Source organism: Mytilus galloprovincialis, chromosome 7 (genome assembly GCF_965363235.1).
Source record: "Mytilus galloprovincialis chromosome 7, xbMytGall1.hap1.1, whole genome shotgun sequence".
NCBI classification, from domain to species: Eukaryota; Metazoa; Mollusca; class Bivalvia; order Mytilida; family Mytilidae; genus Mytilus; species Mytilus galloprovincialis.
Genome location: NC_134844.1, coordinates 56255000 through 56276862, shown reverse-complemented (window position 1 = coordinate 56276862; position 21863 = coordinate 56255000). Strand labels below are relative to the sequence as shown.

At 32.5% G+C, this 21863-nt stretch overlaps 1 long non-coding RNA gene across 2 annotated transcripts; it reads right to left on the bottom strand.

Moving 5' to 3' along the window:
* Window positions 1–476: 476 nt before the first annotated feature.
* LOC143083338 (uncharacterized) lies at window positions 477–21191 on the bottom strand. Of its 2 annotated transcripts, none has more exons than XR_012980646.1 (2): window positions 21158–21191; window positions 477–2570 (listed from the first exon to the last, which is right to left on the bottom strand). It is a non-coding gene; the product is annotated as an uncharacterized LOC143083338 (long non-coding RNA). The 2 variants fall into 2 exon arrangements; XR_012980645.1 differs by lacking the exon at window positions 21158–21191 and adding an exon at window positions 6598–6669.
* Window positions 21192–21863: the final 672 nt, after the last annotated feature.

Below are 21863 nucleotides of genomic sequence, written 5' to 3'. Positions count from 1 at the left end.
GTTTTGAAAATGTTACTAATTTATCTTAAATACTGATATTGTTTGCTAAAATTATTTGCATAGTACATAAGATAGTTCATTGCTGTAGCATGTGAAGGATGCAAAAACATCTTCGTCAGACGTTTTTCCCGTTACAATTTTGTCTTCTTGTCAGATTGGTGTTTTTATTGTCCTAAACTACTACAATTTTCTCTCTGAGGTATTTTCAATTATCCTCATGCTTTTAAAATAAAGTGCAATGGTTCTTCATAATCGATTTAAAAAAATGCACAATGCTTACCGAAAGGACATACAAAATAACAGACACATGAGATGATCGTCGTCAGTCCTTTTGGGCTTCCTTCGACGGTAAAAAATTATAAAATGTAGAATCACAAAAATACTAAACTCCGAGAAAAATACAAAACCGAAAGTCCCTAATTAAATGACAAAATCAAACGCTTAAACACATCAAACGAATGGAAACAACTGTCATGTTCGTGACTTGATATAGGCATTTTTTAATGAAAAAAATGATGGATTAAACCGGGTTTTATATGTAGTTTATTCTCTCACTTGTATTATAGTCGCATAAAATTCCATTATATTGACAACGATGTGTGAACAAAACATACAGTTAGGACAAATATGTGGGAAATATGTCATAAATTGCCAAAAAACACTCTATACTCTATATATAAAAAGCAGAATAACAAAAATAACAAACTAAAAAAAAATCAAAAACATCAAAAGAATTGAAAACGTCTGTTATAATTTCACTTGTAACATCACAAATGATAATACTGCAATACCTTCAAACTTTAAATCATATATAGAGTTTTTTCCTTTAAGCGTAATGTTTTACTTTCAATCAAAACCTGATGTAGTACGTTTATGCAATGTATTGACAATTTATAAAACTTATTTCAACAACTCATTCTAAATGTTACTCAGTCTTAAATACGGAGACTTTTGATCCACCGTCATTTGCAATGTAACATTTAGCAAGATCCTTACTGAAACAGAATGCAAGAGGTTGGGACAAATTATCTTTCAAAAAGATGTGTAATAAGGTTCCAGAACACGTCAGTTTATGAATACTTTGTGAATTCTGTCCAATGACATAAATGTTGCCGGCATCATCAATTTGAATAGATCGTGCATCAGAAAGATCGGGGGAAGTATAAAAGAAAAGAGGTTCTCCAACTGACGTAATGCATTGGACTTCATTGTCGGTTGAATAACAGATGTTTCCATTTGAGCAAACGGAAATGTAAATAATGTAATGATCTACGTTTTTCAAATGTATTGTTCTAACGAAATTGCCGTGTAAGTCTAGGACATATATTTTCCCTTTGGTTCCGATGTATATGTTCTCTTTTGTAGCAGCAACACCCCAACCTCCACCTTGTTTTATTTCTACCTTTTTTAATATTTGCTGTCTATCTATATCGATCAACTGTATGTACGGTGTCCATTTACAAGACATAACAGCTGTAGTTGTTCCTGGTATAACTGTTATATCCCATGGTGGATGTGGAAAGCTGAAAGATGATAGATATGCATCATTCTTATCACAAAAATAAACTTTTTTGTTACCAGCATCGCATATAATCAATGTGTTATTGTCCGATACTGTGATACCAGTTACTACACTAAACTTTTCTTTCATATTGATATCGTAGAGATGTGTGAAGGAAGTAATATGGCGCTTCGAAACGACTGGAACTTGAGATTGCCGCTGCTTGTATGGAATCATTGAAATGGAGCAAGGCGTTTCCTTTAATTCTATTGAACCGATATCCGTTAAATATTCTTTCGAGTGATTTTGCAAAAACCTTAGGCTGGTGTCTACCACCGATTCTCTCAGCTGTTTCACGTTGATTTCAATGTCATCTAAGATTGGTTTAGATGAACGAATTGAGATAAATGCTTGTTTCTCAGAACCATGATCTCTTATGAATTCTAAAGCTTCCTTTCGGGCTTTTGTTAATGTTACCAATTCACCTATTTCTTTCTCCTGTCGTTTTATAGCAGTCATATCTTTGTCCTTCCATTCGGTTAGTTGTTTCAGAAGTGATTTTTCTAAAGATTCCAGGCGTTTGATGACATTCTCTTTTGCTTTCGCTATTTCTTTCCGAATTTTAGATTCTTCTAGTTCTATTCGACTACTATTTTCCTTCCGATTGTTTTTTAATTTTTCTAATGCTTCTAAAAGAAAGCTCAACTGTTCTTCATAATCAAGGAATGACTGTGATTGCTTAGAACTCTTTGATGCTATATCAATTGGTGTGACGTTCTTGCATGCTCGATGATCGTTTGGTAAACATTCTTTACAACAAATAACATCATGATTAACACAAAAATAATCAAACGGCAAATGTTGATGTTTTGAACAACTTTGCAATAGAGGAATTTTGCTCGATATTTTACTTATCTCAACCAAATGGTGACATCGAGAAAATTTTTGAACCTTGTGGACTTCTGTACATTCGGAACAAAGGGCTTCTTCACATTCGGTACACCATTGTAATGCTGTTGGAGTCTTACCACGTGCAGTGCACGGTTCGCAATATTTGGCTGCCATAGTTCTAAAATAAAAATATTAATTCATAACAAAAGACATTATTTTATTTTTACTTCTAAAAGGACTCTATCTTTAACAATGAGCGTGTCAAAATTAAAATTGAATTACACAGAAATGTATACAGAATTTTAATATAAAAGATTTTCTTTCTTCATATTGGTCTTTTATTCTCTATTGACTGTGTTGATTGGGATTCTAATACGTTTGTCATTAATTCCTATGTCCTTAATGATATGACAGGACCAAATTGCCTGTAATGTGCATTTGTACATATTCGTATAAACTCTTCATGGATAAACCCCACTTAAACCAGTTTCGCTTTTTAAGTCAAAGTTGTATTACTACTTGCGAGTTCGGTCATGGGTAAAAATTAAAAACTACAAAGAATAGATTGATGCAATTGAACCACCGTGGTGTAAACGTTGAGATAAATTGAGCTCTTTAACATCGCAGAGTGTTTAAATTTATTAAAGTTAAATAATACGAGGCAGTATTTTTCAGGGCACAGACTTGTTTAAACTATAGTCTATTAATGCAATAGATATCATGAAATCATTAGGAAAACAAACATGGTTTAATTATAAGAATCATCGATTACTTGGTTACTTTTGATTAATACTAATTTATTTAAAGAGGGTAAACTCAGTTAGTTACAATAAACTAATCTTCCCTGAGGCCCTCAAAATTGATGTATGATTTATTTGTTTTTTGTTCTTGTTGAAGCAAATATTATTCCATTGGTAGCCTTCACATTTATATGGCGGTTTCATTTTATAGTTTACTATACGATACGTGGTTTGCATTGTTGAATGATGTACGGTAACCTTTACTTATTGACATAGTCTCTGACCGTGCAAGGGCTGTATAGCCAGTCAAGGCCATTGAAAACTTCCATTTATTGCTTATTGCCATATTTGTCCTTCGCTAAATTGTAAATTGTTTTCATATAAACGTCGACTACACACAAAGATAGCGATATGGAGGAGAACCTTAGCCGTTCAGACCAATAACAGGGATTGATTGATTTATTGATTGTTGTTTGCTTTACAACCGACTTACATTGATAAATGAGAGTAAATATAAATAAGAAGATATGGTATGTATGTCAATTAGACTACACTAGCTCCTTCAAAGTCACAATTTGTAAAAAGTAAACAAGAAAGAGTCAAATTGGCCTTCACCGCGGAGCCTAGGCACACCGAATAATGGAACACGGTCAGGCGTTTCTCAGGCTGTTGATGTCGTCTTTGCGCTAAATCCGAGGATTGATAGTTTAGTCTGGAAGAACATAATTTATGTATTAGTGGGATCTGGGTTTTTAAACAAACCTACAGTAACAGGTACTCGTTTCGCGGTGCTCTGTGCCTATTGTTTTTATTTTATTTTGTTTTGTATTTTAAGATGAGCCAATTGCAACTGATTTTTAATGTTTGTTCTTATGTTGTGCTGTTACACTACTGTCTCATTTTAGGAAAGGGTAGAACGCTAACTGACATGTTTCATCCCGCCAAAATATATATATGCCTGTCAAAAGTCAGGAGCCGATAGTTCAGTGGTTGTCGTAGGTTTATGTCATCCATTTGAATTTTTCGTAATTTTTTTTATTGTTTAAATTGTTAAAATTGTTTAATACTTTTTTTTTAAGAAATGAACGCATTCGCCATTCATACAAAATATACTTCGATCAACGTTTTTGCAATCAATAAACTTACAAAAAAAGCATTCCATTCTTAAGTGTGTGCTTTATTTTCCTTTTTAAGACTTGAATTGAAGTTGAATTTGAAGAATATTGAATTAACTAGCAGAAATAATACCTTCAACAAAATGACTACCAGGAAGCTTTTCAGTAAAATTGGTACCGTTAATGTTATTACATCTGTGAAGTCAATGTGCGACCGATATATATACTAGAATAATGTAGTATTTAAGTTTATTTAATACAATTGAAAATGTGTGTTACTAGTACTATAAAAAGCTTTTATCCCGTGTGTTTTAAAGGTTACAGAGCGACGATCAGGGACCTCAGATTAACCCTTGGGATATGATATATCTTGTTTAATTTAATCAATTATCACTTTTCAACATCATTATTGTCACCAAATCATTCAAGTATCAAAAATGTATATGTAAAACTTAGGACTCATCTCAAATACATAAGTATACAAGGTCTTCCAAAGTTTCCAAAAAAGTAAACGAAAACAGAGATCTATGCTCCCCTTTATTACCCACTATTTTAGTTCCTGATTTGGTTTTATGTGTTCTGATCAAATGGCATGAAACTTTTCAAGTTTTGTGAATACAATCTGACAAACATTGTTTTTAATACATCTTGAATAACAACATAATATAAGGTCCTATTTATTCTCCACTAATACATTTTAAACGGGAAATACGAGATTAGATCATCGATAATCTACTGGTATATGTGAACTGGATAAACTTTATACTGATAGTCATCATACGTTCAATCTGATTGGTACCATACACCATGCACTGATGTTATAAAAGACACTTACTTTCTTGTATACTATTGATAGATTATTTATGGTTCGGAAAACGTTTAATCTCAGCAACGGTCCATAGCCTTGAGATTAGATGTAGACATAGATTACCGGTATCTGGATGTCAATTAGTATTTTCCAGACAAGATCAAGTCACTCGTATGACTACTTTACTCAGCTGATACAAAACAATATTGAAATAAAAAGTTGTCACTCATACATAAAGACTAAAGGAAAATCAAGAAAAATACTACAATTTCTATAGTGGGGAGGTTAGCGAAAGTTAATCATTCCGTTTCTCAGTTAATCGTACTTTCCTATATCATATAAACCGGTTTATATACTCGATTTTATTGTTTTATAATTAAAACAAACATAGACAGAGTTTAGGAAATTTTACATTTGGGTGCGTGTTTGTATAAGTTTTGTACTTTCGTGTTTCAAAGTGAGTCCACAATTGAACATTAAAAAACGCATAAAGTACGTTCTCGTTTTAAGATTGAATTAATTTCTCGAGCTTTTTGATAACAATGATTGATTAGACCGTCTTACTGTGTCGAATATAACATGTATAAGACCGTCTGATTTTATTTTATATACCAAAAATGTAAAAAAAAAAAAAAAAAAAAAAAAAAAAAAAAGAAACAAAAGAACCATCATCGCAATTTTGGACATTAACTAAATTAATCCAGAATGCAGCTCGTTCAGACGGAGTTTGTGGACGGCTTTGAAAAATCTATGACGGCAACGTTCACAAAAACTTAAAAAAAAAACCAACTATCTTGAATGTTTCGATAATGTTTTCTGAACAATTTGCTGTTGTTTGAGTGTATTCAAATTGTCAATACGATGTAGTAAATATCTTTTGTCTGACTCAATTGTTCTACGTCATATTCTATTTAGTTTAGTTTAATTTCATAATCCACCAGTTAGCTCTCAAATAGCATCCAAGGACGATAACTCCAACTCATTTCATGTAAACGGAAAACTATCTGTACTGTTAAAACAGGATGAGCGTTTGTGCTTTGGTTTTAGGTATTTTGCATCGGATAATATTGACCTCGAGCGTGCTTCGTGATAGTCATTGAAGTGGATATCAATATAAAAGACCTGCTATATATCGATCTATTGATACATTTAGTTTTTTGTTTCGTTAAATTGCTGTCTCATTTACGTAAACAAAAATCTCCATTTACTGTCTCAATAGTCTAAAGGACGCGCACTCGCCTTACACTCGAGTGCAAGAGCTCGATATTCTTGGTTCGTACCCCTGTCAGATAAAACAAAAGGCTTAAAAATTGATATGTGCTGTCTGTTTGCTTAACAAGCGACACGTAGATATGAGAGCAAAGACTGCTCGTTTCAGAGTAAAAACATTCTCCCTTGGATAACCAAAGCTGAATAGGCCTTGACGGGAACGGGTAAAAAGGAAATATTCCCTTATTATTACGATATATTTTTACTATACATTTTGAACATTAAATGCTTATATGACTTTAAAAAGTAGCTGTTCTGACAAATAAACCTTACCTTTAATCATGTCGGTTATTCAATATACATAAAGGACTGATATAGATGTTTCATTATCAGTATTATAAAAGTACATAAGTACTGTGCCCTCGTTCGATAAAAGATTATCAGTAAATGCAGCCTTAATTACAAATAATCACAATTTCTTTATTGTTTTTACAGGTAACAAGTGTGGACACAGATCAGTGTGGATAGTATGTTTGGATGTTTGATAGTGTTTTCTGACATAAAGAGGTCTCTGGTTTTCTCGTATTAGGTGCTATGTTGATCTTTTATTCAATTTTCAAGAATGTTGAGGAGGAGACACCAATTTAAAGCAGTGCCAACCGTTTATAGATTTTATTTAGTTAAACATTGCTTTTAATATTCAATCTACACCATGCTTTAAGTGCTTCGTGTATATGAATATGTACGTTCATGTAATTAAATTTTGTGCATGTGCAACGTTCCATTGGGGATTTCCTTTCAGCATTTTAACTTTGAAATAACTTCTTATTGAATACATTGATCATTTTTAAAAATGATCCGTTAATGGAAGACAGCTAGCCGAGTGTGCTCCAACCCTGGGTTGATTTATTTTTTTAAAAAAAAACAGAAAATCGCAAACAATCGCGAATGATTTTGGATAGCAGCAAAAACTCTAACAAGGAGAAGATCACATAAGGTGCATTTCTGCATGATGTGATTTTGATATGCGATATGGTATACGAGGACCAGCAAGCATGTAGTATTTGTATTGATGTTTCTTTGAGGTGTTCATTTTTTACTTGGGTTTGTCCACTTAAAATTGTAAACTTGTTAAGGATATTCCTGGTATCGTTAGTTAAAGATTTTTGCAATTGTCAAAGGATATTTACGAAAATGATTACAGAACTGGAGATATAACCAATTGCGACTGACCTTCATTATTTAAAGCATAATGTAAATATATTTTTTTAATATGAATACCTTGATGGATAATTAATGATTAGATATAATAAATATTCTGATGGAGAGCTTAGTCGATTCTCAAATTGAGGGATGTAAGGTGTTCGAATCGTCTGTATCAGGTTCGAACAATTCGAAAAATTCGACCTACTTGGTCAAATGAATATTTCTTTTTCTTTATATTGTTGATAAAAAGATGGGATTTTAATGATACAGGTACTCCATTATTTTCGTAACAATAATTCGAGGGGTTAATGCATCAACCACGTAACTGAAAATTTTGCAGTTTTGAGATTTATTGATTTTTTTAGCACTAAAGTATTAAATAATATTCCCTAAATTTTTTAGAGCAATTGGTTATAAAATAAATTTTTAATTGACATGTTCATCAATCTATTATAAGTTTGATAACGAAAGTTTGCCAACATGAAGGACTTATCTCGTATTACTATTAGAATGAACGATTTATTCTTATAATTAAATAGCTTGCACCAAGCGCCCCAACAAAATATCTAACGATGAGGTGTGTCGCATTCCTATAAACAAACAAATGTTTGAAAATGCATATGCCTCAACACTGTAACAAGTACTATCTTCATATTGCAATTGACATTTTGATTTATTTATTTCAACACCTATCAGCAGGTTATCAAACAAGCAAGGTCAACTAAGTGTTACTGGCATGACCTCATATTAGATAATATAAACATCAACTGAGATTAAACCAAGTAATTGTTTTGACTGATGACGGGTTTTGACACGGAATTTTGATATTCAGCAAAAAAACTGCAAATTAGAAAAAAGGTTTGTATATTTTGTTAAAAAATAATGCATATTATTGAAATAATTAATTAATTTTTAATTCCATTATATACTTAACTTTTACATTTTGATATACGTTTTTAATTAAAATTTATATTATTACAAAACATATTTACGGTACAATTTATTTTCATTATACCTGTTTCCTAAGAGAAAAATATTTAAAAAGATATTAAATTTAATATGTTTGTATCTTCCTTAATTTCATTAGTATCAATAAGCGCATGTTTTTTTGTTTTTTTTTTTGCAGTAGCATCTATATTATTTGAGACAAGAGAAAAAGAAAAAGGAATTAAAATGTATACCTAAAGGTTTCATTTGGTAAGTTAATACGGAAAAAGTATAACATTGAAAAATGAATTAATTTTTTAATGTAACATACAAATTAAGTATATTTTTTTTTAAATGCAAAAATTAATCGTAGCATAGTTTTTTTTCAGAGATAAATAGGCTGAATCAGTATGTAAGAAAATATATATCTATTTACTTTTTATTTTTAAGCATTTCGAATACAAAACACTTGTACGCGCTTATCTCATATAAATAAAAAAAAATATGTAATAATTAATAATTAATCTAATAATACTAGATGATGTTTTATAGGGAAAATGTTTGAATGAAAATATCTGAATGATATTTCGTATCTGTTGTAGATATACAAAATATGGCAGACATACAGTGGTCCTCAGATGATGACTTGGAGGAAATTTTGAATGCAATTGAACTTGATGAAACAAGTAGTGACCAAAAAGTAGAAGCTGTGAGTATTGATAATACTAGTAGTGTTAACAGAACTGGACAGACTGATACGGAACAGTCTGATGTCACTGTAAAACCTGATTCGGAATCAACTATCCAACAGGCTGATGTCGCTGTAAACCTTGATACGGAATCAACTATCCAACAGGCTGATGTCACTGTAAACACTGATACGGAACCAACTATCCAACAGGCTGATGTCACTGAAAACCCTGATACGGAATCAACTATCCAACAGGCGGATGTCACTGAAAACCCTGATACGGAATCAACTATCCAACAGGCTGATGTCACTGAAAACCCTGATACTGATGTCACTGTAAATCTTGATACGGAATCAACTATCCAACAGGCTGATGTCACTGTAAACCCTGATACAGAACCAACTATCCAACAGGCTGATGTCACTGAAAACCCTGATACGGAATCAACTATCCAACAGGCTGATGTCACTGAAAACCCTGATACGGAATCAACAATTCAACATGCTGATGTCACTGTGAACCCTGATACGGAATCAACTATCCAACAGGCTGATGTCACTGTAAACCCTTATACGGAATCAACAATTCAACATGCTGATGTCACTGTGAACCCTGATACGGAATCAACTATCCAACAGGCTGATGTCACTGTAAACCCTGATACAGAACCAACTATCCAACAGGCTGATGTCACTGAAAACCCTGATACGGAATCAACCATCCAACAGGCTGATGTCACAGAAAACCCTGATACGGAATCAACTATCCAACAGGCTGATGTCACTGTAAACCCTGATACGGAATCAACAATTCAACATGCTGATGTCACTGTGAACCCTAATACGGAATCAACTATCCAACAGGTTGATGTCACTGTAAACCCTGATACGGAATCAACAATTCAACATGCTGATGTCACTGAAAACCCTGATACGGAATCAACTATCCAACAGACTGATTTTACTGTAAACCCTGATACGGAATCAACTATCCAACAGGAAGATTTCACTGTAAAACCTGATTCGGAATCAACTATCCAACAGGAAGATGTCACTGTAAACCCTGATACGGAACCAACTATCCAACAGTTCATCGCTACTTGCCTAATGCATGCTGTTACAACACTTCCTAATATCGAAACAATTGACCACAAATTCCTAGAAAGTGGACACACTCAGATGGAATGTGACAGTATGCATTCTGCCATTGAATTTGAAAAAAAAAAGACCGAGATTTATGTTCCACAGCAATGGTCGACAGTAATCCGCATGGCCAGGAGGAATGATCCATATTTGATAGTTCCGCTCACATTTGAAAATATATACGATTTCAAAGGACTCCAAAAACAGATTTTTCGGTACAGAAAAGAAGACATCAATGGGAAAAAAAATCAAATGGCTGAAAATGAGATGGTTGAAATTTGAAAAGAAGGATCCAGATCATATATCCTTTAAACATAAATTCATGAATTTGGATATTCCATAAAATGAGAGTTACAGAAAAGACTAGAAAAGGTCGTCCCGTAAATTTAATGGAGATACCTAAGAGATATACAGCTAGACAGACAGTATCTGCTGCTAAAAAGAAAGATTTACTGAATCTTTGTAAAACTGGTGTTATTCCAAGCGAGTACCGTCGTTTCTACAAAGGATTACAATCTGACAGCAAAACACCAGATATACTTCCAGATCCGGATTTTGAGGAAGATGAAATTGACTCCGAAAAAGAATAATGATTAAGACTGAAAACTGCATCAGTTGTCTTCAAAGCAAAAACAATATAACAATCTTGGTTTATCAGTTATAATATATAACATAAACTGAAATAGTGAATTCACGTAGTCTTAGGAAATTCATTGATTTTTGCTGTGTTATATTTTCTTGTAATCAAGTACATTGTTTTTTTTAAAGTCTAATTGCCACAAATGTCGAAGGAAACATAAGAAAGTTTTTAATTTTGAAAGAAAAGGAATATTCTTAAGGGAAAGTTTAAATAAGTCGTTATTCCTCTATTATTATTTCAATTTTAGAATTACTTTATTTTGTTTTATTAACAACATCCAATCTTTTTCTATTGGAACTTTTGTCTTTTCTTCTTTAAAATTCAGTGAAAACTACTCCACACAATATATTAATAATTTTTTATGTGTATTTAATTTCATCATGTGTTTTAGAAAATAATAGTATTTCTTATAAATATAATAAAGATCATCCATTACCATAAATTCTTTAAAACAATGTAATTTTTTAAAACAACCAAAAAACAGAATGATTGGGAAATAATTGGTAAAAAATAACAATTTAAATTTTGTTCGTGAATAATAATATATATTTTAAAATTCACATTCCGTGATTACTTTGTGTATAGTTTTCCCTGTAAATACATCACCTTATGTATTGTTTTCTTTCACTTAACAACGTTTAATTATATCAAGTGTTATTTTGCATTTATCACAGTATATCATTCAAAACAAATAAAAAAAAATTAGTTATATTTATTCGTTTTTCAAATTCCACAATCTCTTATTGCTTGCAAATGCAATGATGCTTATTAAACAACATTTAGAATATGATATACCACACAGGCGTAAATATGTTATCACTAGTAATGACCTTGTGACACAAACATCTGCATTACATTTTAATCATTATGGAATACCTATATCCGTTAAACATTTCAAGTGCAATTATATCTTTTATCTGACAACCAATTAGCATCAAATTATAAAAGGATAGTAACTGTGTCTATTTTTGCAATCTATGTTAATTTGGTACATTTCTGTAGTAAAATAGAATTTACATTTACAGTCAAACTTTGTATGTCGGTTTCTTAAAAGTCACAACTTTCTAGATACGAGATTGTTGCATTAACCCATCGATATATCAATATGTTTACTATTTGTAACGATTGAAGATTTCCTTAATTAAATTTAAAATTACAAATATTTCAATTAAGTATTTGACTCGGTTCATTGATTCTGTCGTTCCGTTGTTTTCTTCTTATAATTGATGTTTTCCCTCGGCTTTAGTGTGTTACCTTTTTTAACTGCGGTATACGACTAGTGCCTTTTATTGGCATCTCTCATATACATATGATGCATTTGTTGATTCAATTGAAGATTTTGTTTATTGGTAAAAACATGATTTGAACCATGTTATTTCACTCATTTCAAATGCGATCTACTTTAAGTTTGAACAGCTCTATAGCTCCAATACAACATATCTTTTATAGCCTGATATATTTAGATTCATTTGGAGGCATTTACACTAATGCTGGGACAAGCAGTACGTTGTTACTGGTAAAAGAAATAATCACCCAAACTTCAGTTGTAACGTCTCTGCTCTAGATATATAGTCAAACTATTGTCAATTGCTTCCTTCTTTATAGAAAACAGTGCAGAAAACTATGACTTCAAGCAATTTCTCAATGGCAATGATCCCCCACAAAATGTCACGTTAATAGATAAAAGCATAACATGCAAACATAACAGGGCAAACAAATATATAAGCCTGAACAAAACTCAAACAAGGTTTGTCACTTTTCATAATATTTATAATTGTCTACCAAATATCAATCTTATGAATAAAGCATTACAGAAAAAGGCAGCTAACTAAAATTTTAAATGCAAATTTGCAACGGTCAAAATTTCTGCGACAATTGCCCGATTTGAACAAAAGTCAAAAATGATCTGAAATTTCTTATTATATATATATATATAGATTAATACATTATTACTAGATGATAAATGTGATTGAATCAATTGATACGTTATGATTAAAGAATTACACTAACCAGATTGGATAAATCCGATGAACTGAGAGTTCTAAGTAAGAGCTCGTATATTTTATGATTTTCAAATAAATATTTAATTTTTATAATCGAATCCACTTCGAGTGCCTTCCACATTTATGATTTTTACGTCATACATTTACGGAATTAAATAACAAAACCCTATGTCTGCATCTCTGGACCTAAACGGAAGCAACTATTAATTTAATATAATTGTTAATCTAGAACATTGTATTTAAGAAAATATTTTTCCGTATTTAAAAGAAACAATTTGAACAATTGTGTCGAAAGATCGAAATTATGTAGCGTGCAAGATTTTATAAACTTGTCAAAACCAGTAATGTAGGCCCATTTGATTTATCTGGACAGAAGGTAAAGGTTATGTCACTGTATCGAATAATTACTAAAATCATTGACAACCACAAGTTGATTACTTGTTTAAAGAAACAGGACCAGGAAGAGTTAAATTGCCAAAAAATTATGTTCTAAATATAAACAATTATGAATATAAACATTGCACAAATATACTTCCAATCAAACCCATGAATATTCTATTGGAAGTACGGATAACTCTCATGCCTACAGTCTAACCCGACTACGTCAGGAAGGACTAATAAATGGGATGTCGAGAATAAGTCAACGAGACAACCGCCGTTCAACATTCATAATTAAAAAGATATTTGAGTATGTATATATGAAAAATAACCAATAAGTATGACAGAGTAATGTTCAAAACTTAAATGAAACTTTTTCCGTTTGCTCAATCTAGCTTTACTTTTAAAAACTACTGTTGTAATACCAGTTTATACAAGGTATTCTCCAAAAAATATAGTCTTGAAACTGTTACTAATTTATCTTAAATACTGATATTGTTTGCTAGAATTATTTGCATAGTACTTAAGATAGTTCATTACTGTAGCATGCAAAAACATCTTCGTCTGACGTTCTTCTCGTGACAACTTTGTCTTCTTGTCAGATTGGTGTTTTTATTGTCCTATACGACTACAATTTTCCCTCTGAGGTATTTTCAATTATCCTCATGCTTTTAAAATTAACGGTTCTTCATAATCGATAAAAAAAAATACAAAACACTGCAGAATGCTTACCGAAAGGACATACAAAAGAACAGACACATGAGATGATGTCCGTCAGTCCGTTTGGGCTTCGACGGTAAAAATTTATGAAAAGTAAAATTACAAAAATACTAAACTCCGAAAAAATACAAAACGGAAAGTCACTTATTAAATGACAAAATCAAAAGCTTAAACACATCAAACAAATGGAAAACAACTGTCATGTTCGTGACTTGATATATATATATACATGATTCAATGAAGAAAATGATGGATTAAACCGGGTTTTATCTGTAGCTTATTCTCTCACTTATATGATAGTCGCATAACATTCCATTATATTGACAACGATGTGTGAACAAAACAAACAGTCAGGACAAATATGTGGGTTATATGTCATAAATTGCCAAAAAACACTCTACTTTATATATAAAAAGCAGAATAACAAAACTACCTAACTCGAAAAAAATCAAACACATTAAACGAATTGAAAACGTCTGTTATAATTTCACTTGTAACATCACAAATGATAATACTGCAATATCTTCAAAACTTGAAATCAGATATCGTGTTTTTTCCTTTAAGCGTAATGTTTTACTTTCAATCAAAACCTGTTTTAGTACGTTTATTCAATGTATTGACAATTTTAAAAAAAACTTATTTTCACAACTCATTCTAAATGTTACCCAGTCTTGAATACGGATACTTTTGATCCACTGTCATTTGCAATGTAACATTTAGCAAGATCCTTACTGAAACAGAATGCAAGAGGTTCGGACAAATTATGTTTTAATAAAATGTCTTCTACGATTCCAGAAGACGTGAGTTTATGAATGTTTTGTGAATCCTGTCCAAGGACATAGATGTTACTGGCATCATCAATTTGAATATCTCGTGCATCCCGAAGATCGGGAGAAGTATAAGAGAAAACAGGTTTTCCATCTGTCGTAATGCATTGGACTTCATTGTTAGTTGAATAACAGATGTTTCCATTTGAGCAAACGGAAATGTAATTAACGTGGTGATCTATGTTTTTCAAATGTATTGTTCTAACAAAATTTCCACGTAGGTCTAGGACACATATTTTCCCTTTAGTTCCGATATATATGTTTTCTTTTGTTGCAGCAACACCCAAACATCCACCTTGTTTTATTTTTAACTGCTTTAATATTTGCTGTCTATCTATATCGATCAACTGTATGTACGGTTTCCATTTACAAGACATTACAGCTGTGGTTGTTCCTGGTATCGCTGCTATATCCCAAGGTTTATGTGGAGAGCTGATAGATGATAGGTATGCATCATTCTTATCACAAAAATAAACTTTGTCGGTACCAACATCGCATATAATCAATGTGTTATTGTCCGATACTGTGATACCAGTTACTACACTCAACTTTTCTTTCATATCGATATCGTAGAGATGTGTAAAAGAAGTAATATGGCGCTTCGAAACGACTGGAACTTGAGATTGCCGCTGCTTGTACGGAACCATTAAAACGGAGCAAGGCGTTTCCTTTAACTCTATTGATCCAAGATCCGTTAAATTGTCTTTTGATAAACTTTCGACGAACATTAGACTGATGTCTACAAACGATTCTTTCAGTTGTTTAACCTTGTTTTCAATGTCACCTAAGATTGATTTAGATGAATGAATTGAAATAAATGCTTGTTTCTCAGAACCATGATCTCTTATAAATTCTAAAGCTTCCTTAAGGGCTTTTGTTGTTGTTACCAATTCACCTATATCTTTCTCTTGTCGTTGTATACCAATCATATCTTTGTCCTTCAATTCAGTTAGTTGTGTAAGAAGCGACTTTTCTAAAGATTCCAAACGTTTGATGACATTTTCTTTTGCTTTCGTTATTTCTTTCTTTATTTTACTTTCTTCTAGTTCTATTCGACTACTTTTTTCCTTCCGATTTTTTTTCAATTTTTCTAATGCATCTGAAAGAAAGCTCAACTGTTCGTTATAGTCCAGGAATGACTGTGACTGTTTAGAATTCTTTGACGCAATATCAATTGATGTGACGTTCTTGCATGCTCGATGATCTTTTGGCAAACATTCCTTACAACAAATAACATCATGATCAACACAAAAATAATCAAAAGGCAAATGTTGATGTTTTGAACAATTATACGATAAATTAATTTTGTTCGGTATTTTACCTATCTCAACCAAATGGTGACTTCGAGACATTTTTTTAACTTTGTGAACTTCTGTACATTCGGAACACAGTGCCTCTTCACATTCGGTACACCACTGAAAGGTTGTTGGAGTCTTACCACGTGCAGTGCACGGTTCGCAATATTTGGCTGTCATATTTCTAAAATAAAAATAATTTTAAAAATGTGCTATTGTGACTTTTAACTTCTTAAAAGCTTTATCTTAAAAAAAATAGTGTGTCATCTTCATATAAAATGACCATACTATGGTTACTTTTTCAACTGAATTTCAAAGAAGTGGATACAAAATTTTACACATAAAGATTTTCTTTATTCGTATGGAACTTTTCTGCTCTATTGAATGTGTTGATAGGGATTTGAGACGATATGACCAAATTGCCTTTAATGTGCTTTGATGATGCAATTGAACATCGTGATAATCCCACACCGTGGTTGAGTTGAGACGAATTCAGCTGTCTGAAAGCACAGAGTGTTCAAATTTATTAAATTTTCATGATACTATGCGGTATTTTATGGGACACGAACTTGTTTAACTACAGTTTGTCTGTGAAATAGAGATGATAGAATTGTTTGGAAAACAAATTTGGTTTCATTATATGACAAATATTGATTATGTGGTTCAATTGATAGAGGTCTGCTTTATTTGTTTTCCGTTGATGTTTGAATATAAATGAGTTCATTGTTTTTCCTTTTTTATAGCTTTCACATTTAAATGGCTGTTTTATTTGACAGTTTATCAATTTCTATACGATACGTGTTTTTCATTGTTGAAGGGTGTAGGGTGACATTTAGTTAATGACATCTATGTTCTTTGCCAACTTGTAAATTTTTGTTTCAAAATGGATCATGCAAAATCGGTTTATTTTAATATAAAAAGCCGACAATTCACACAGCTTGCGATAAGGAAAAGAAAATAAGCCGTTCACACCAATAACGGGGATTGATTAATTGGAGTACAAATGAATAAGGAGATGTGGTAAATGTGTCAATTAAACAACTCTTAATGCAAGTCACAGTTTTTTTTCAGTTTTCAAATTTAAGTACAGCCTTCATCACAGTGCCTTGGCACACACCGAATAGTGGCACTAGGTCAGGCGTTTCTTAGAATGATTTAAACGTCTTCATACTTAATCCACGGATTGGTATTGCTTGATAGTTTAGTCCGGGAGAACTTAATTTATTGATAGTGGGTATTGGCTTTGTACAATCCTTTAGTAAAAGGAACTGTTTATGCGGTGCTCTGTGCTAGTGTTTTTATTCTACTTGGTTTTGTGCCTCAAACATACATTTTAAGATGAGCCAATGCCAACTGATGTTTATAGTTTGTTCTTATGTTGTGCTGTTACACCACTGCCTCATCTTAGGAGAGGATAGAGCGCTTGCAGACATGTTTCATCCCGTCAAAATACATATATGCCTGTCCCAAGCCAGGAACCGGTAGTTCAGTGGTTTTCGTAGTTTTATGTCATTCATTTGTGTTTTTCATAAATTGTTTAGTTATAAATCAGGCCGTGAGTTTTTATTGTTTAAATTGTGTAATACATTTCATTGTGGTGCCTGTTATTAGTACGGCGGCTTTGTGAAAAATTGTGCGCATCCTGCTACAAGCATGAAATTTGGCATAGACCTTCCTCAACTATTTCTCTTTCATTTCAGATAGGGAGGCATTTGAAAAAAATGCCTCACTTCTGGTAAAATCCAAAATGGCGGACATCATACTTAAATTAGTCCAATATCGAAGGCTAGTATGTGAAAAGGTGTTATTAACATCCTACTATCATAATATTTGGTACAAACCTTTGTTTTGTACTACTTTTTGTCTTCAAAAACCCTACTTCCGGTAAAATCAAACATGGCGGATATAGTACTTCAATAAGCTTATTTTTAGGGAGGATAATTGAAATGTGTTTTAAAGTATTGCTACTATCATTATATTGTACAGGAACCTTTCTTTGGTGCTTCTCATGGATACAATGTATAAGACATGTGTCTTCAAACCCTTACTTCCGGTAATATCCAATATGGCGGACATAGAAATATTGATAAGTTTTCATTTTTATATTCAACTTTTTTCAAACTGTAAATAAAATGAATTTTTTGGGGTTGTCATTAAACTTTTGGCTTTTAGTCATCCTCAAAACCACTAATTCTATTCAATTGCATATGATTCAATACAAAATTAACACTTCCGGTAAAAAATCAATATGGCGAAAATTACAAAGATGAGTCCTCAATCCATATATTCGATGTAGAGTTTTGGATAGATTGATTAAAACAAAATAAAATCACTAAAGTTGTTAAACATCTTTAGAATGACTTATTTATGGCCACATATACATGTTTACTCACAATCGGAGAGCTTATTTTCCAAATTTACAAAGATCGTGGTGTTGTTTCCTACATCTATAGTGTACAAGCTCCTGATAAGATTAAGAGGCCTCACAATAGAGTTGTTGAAAAGGGTGTCATGGATAATATTTTCCCCTTCGCCATTCATAAGGGATGGACTGGTTAGAAAAGGAACCAATACCAAGCTTGTTACTCATTCACATCCGCCATGGTATATTGCACGTTTTACTTGCTGAAAAAGACTAGACCGAGTCGTGGGAATAGCCTCAATAACTATTTCCTCTTCCAAAAACACATTTTTTCTTGCTTCGTTAACCCCATCTGATAAGTTTGTTCGATCGTACAACAAAACCACGTATCGTTCTATCAATGATTTTGTAAAAGCTATATCTGGTGATGTTGGCTGATCAATCATCATTCTAAATGATAGAGTCACATCTTTAAACACCATCCATGTCACCAACGCAGTTCCTTTTCCAGCAAACGTGTAATATCCCAATGCCTAGTGTATTTGAAAGGTCATGGATAGATATATATCTGAAGCTTTTCCCACTTCCAAATGCAAGCTAAAGTTTGTCTGCCCCTATATCACTGAAAAGCGAAACCGCAATGACAGCAACATCAGTATCGAATGTTCGAGTCATGACTCAGTTAAGTCTGTGTTTCACTGCATCAGACACATTCATCTTGATTCAAGTGTCAGCCTCTTTACGTGAACATGATGCTAAGCTTGAAACATCACCATGTGATGGATAGCACAGAACATCCTGAGTAATTGTTGCTACAACTACCTTTCCCTCAAAATCTATTGAGCAAGCTGTTGCGAATGAAAACTTAAAAGTTCTTTCTTATTGTCGTAATCTTGTTTTGAATCTTGATTCGTCAGTGTATTCCCTTTCCCCTAAATGTAGCTCTTGCTTCTTATAACAAATGCTCAGGATATTCTATCTTATCTACCTCGAGATGTATTTCAAGTTTATCACCATGTTCACATTAAGAGGCTGACAATATAATCATGGTGCATGTGTTTGATGCAATGAACCACGAACTTGCACGAGTCATGATTCGAGTAGTCGTTATTCTTCGCTATTCCGTGACAGGGCTAGACGAACTATGGATTGTGTTTGGGAGGGCAAAAAGCTTTGGATAAATATATGTACAAGTGCATAACACACACTTATTGTGCTCCATGTATTTACCAGTTGTGATATGGTTCTCTGATTGCTTGAAAAGGAAAATAAGACTGCGTGGGAGACATTGATGGCATTTGAAGATGTGACTTTGACATAAATAATGATGATTGATCAGCCTAAATCACCGTGGCTTAACTGTAAGATCACACAAAACTTATCAGATGGGGTAAACATGGTTAACGAATCAAGAAAATACCTATTTGCGCAAAAGGGAAGACTAATTGAGGGTAAAACGTGCAATATACTAAGGCAGGTGTTTAGGGGGACGAGCTTGGAATTGACTCTTATGATACCCAGTTCAAGCGCTTATGAATGGCGAAGGGACATAGAGGATAACTTTTAAATAACTCTTTCTAAAGTCTCATCATTTTGTCAGAAGCTTGTACATTGTGGATGTACTTGGGAATGCGGTTCAATGCCAAAACATGCTACATCCTAAGCATCAGAAACAAAAGCCATAAAATCTACAGTTTAAATGGACACATTCTACAACAAGTCAAGCATAACCCGTACCTATGCCTACAATGAGGACTCATTTTTGAAATTTCCACCATATTGTTTTTTTTAATACCGGAAGTGTGATTTAAAAATTTACATTAGAAAAAATTTATAACTAGAAGCCAATAGTTTAATGACAAGCAAAAAAAAAATCAACAAAAAACATTTTCTTTACATTTCGAAAAAAGTTGAATATTAAAATAGAAAATTGATATTTCTATGTCCGCCATTCTAAAATTTACCGGAAGTAAGGTTTTAAAGATATATGCTTATACATTGTATCCATGAGAGGCACAAAAGAAATGTTCCTGCCCAGTGTAATGATAGTAGCAATACATTAAAACACATTTCAATTACCCTCCCTAAAAAAAATGCTTATTCTAGTACTATATCTGCCATGTTGGATTTTACCGGAAGTAGGGTTTTTGAAGACATCTTATATATCCAAAAGTAGTACAAAACAAAGGTTGATACCAAATATTATGTTAGTAGCATATAATAACACCTTTTCACTTAATAGCCTTCGATATAGGGCTGATTTAAGTATGATGTCCGCCATTTTGGATTTTACCGGAAGTGAGACATTTTTTTTCAAATGCTTCCCTATCTGAAATGAAAGAATAATAGTTGAGGAAGATTTATGCCAAATTTCATGCTTGTAGCAGGATGTGCACAATTCGTTTGAAATATGCTTGTAGCCGCCGGACTATATAGACGGCTATAAGATATTGGGTTTCCTAATAGTTGACGACAATACGGCTTCCTATAATTGCTTACATTTACTTCAATTGAACTTTCATGGATATTTTTAAAATGAAGCGCTGTCGCCATTCATACAAAATATACTTTGGTCAATGTTAAAATCAATAAATTTACAAAAATAAGCATTCGATTCTTAAATGTGTGCATCATTCTCAATTTTAAGACTTGAATTAACGTCCAATTTGAAGAATATTGAATTAACCAGCAGAAATAATACCTTCAACAAAATGGCTACCAGGAAGCTTTTTACCTGTTTAGTCAAGGTGCGATCGATATATGTACTAGCATAATTTTGTATTTAAAGGTAAACAATTATTAGATTTTAAAAATATCTCTTACAAAGAATGCTGAACTTATTAAAGTAAACATAACTTCATATCTAAGACTGCAAGAGTTACCTCTCTTTTCTCTTAACCCATACACTGTAAACATGGAATCGCTTCGCTCCGTTCAAAAATCAGATCTATCAAATCTTGCCCGCTCGTCATATGAGCTTAACGAAAACAGAGATTTATGTTTTAATTAGAATGGTAATTACTCCCCTTATTGCTTACATCTTTTTGGTCCCTGATTTGTTTTTTGTGTTCTGATTAAAATGGTTTAAAATATACCACTGTTAGTTATATCTCATGCGTTTTTCCACCAAGTTTAATGAGTCAATTGACATTTTTTGTTATTATAAACACCTGTCATTCCGTTTGTATTTAATATGACAGAGCGATCATGAACATCATTAGGGTATGATATATCTTGTAAAATTCTTAGAGTATCAATCATTGCTGTTCAACATCATCATTGTCACCGAATTATTCAAGAATCAAAAATGTATATGTAATACATAGGACCTATCTCACATACATATACAAGGTATTCATAAGTTTCCATAAAAGGAAAAGTGTCAATTAATATGATATTGAATCAAA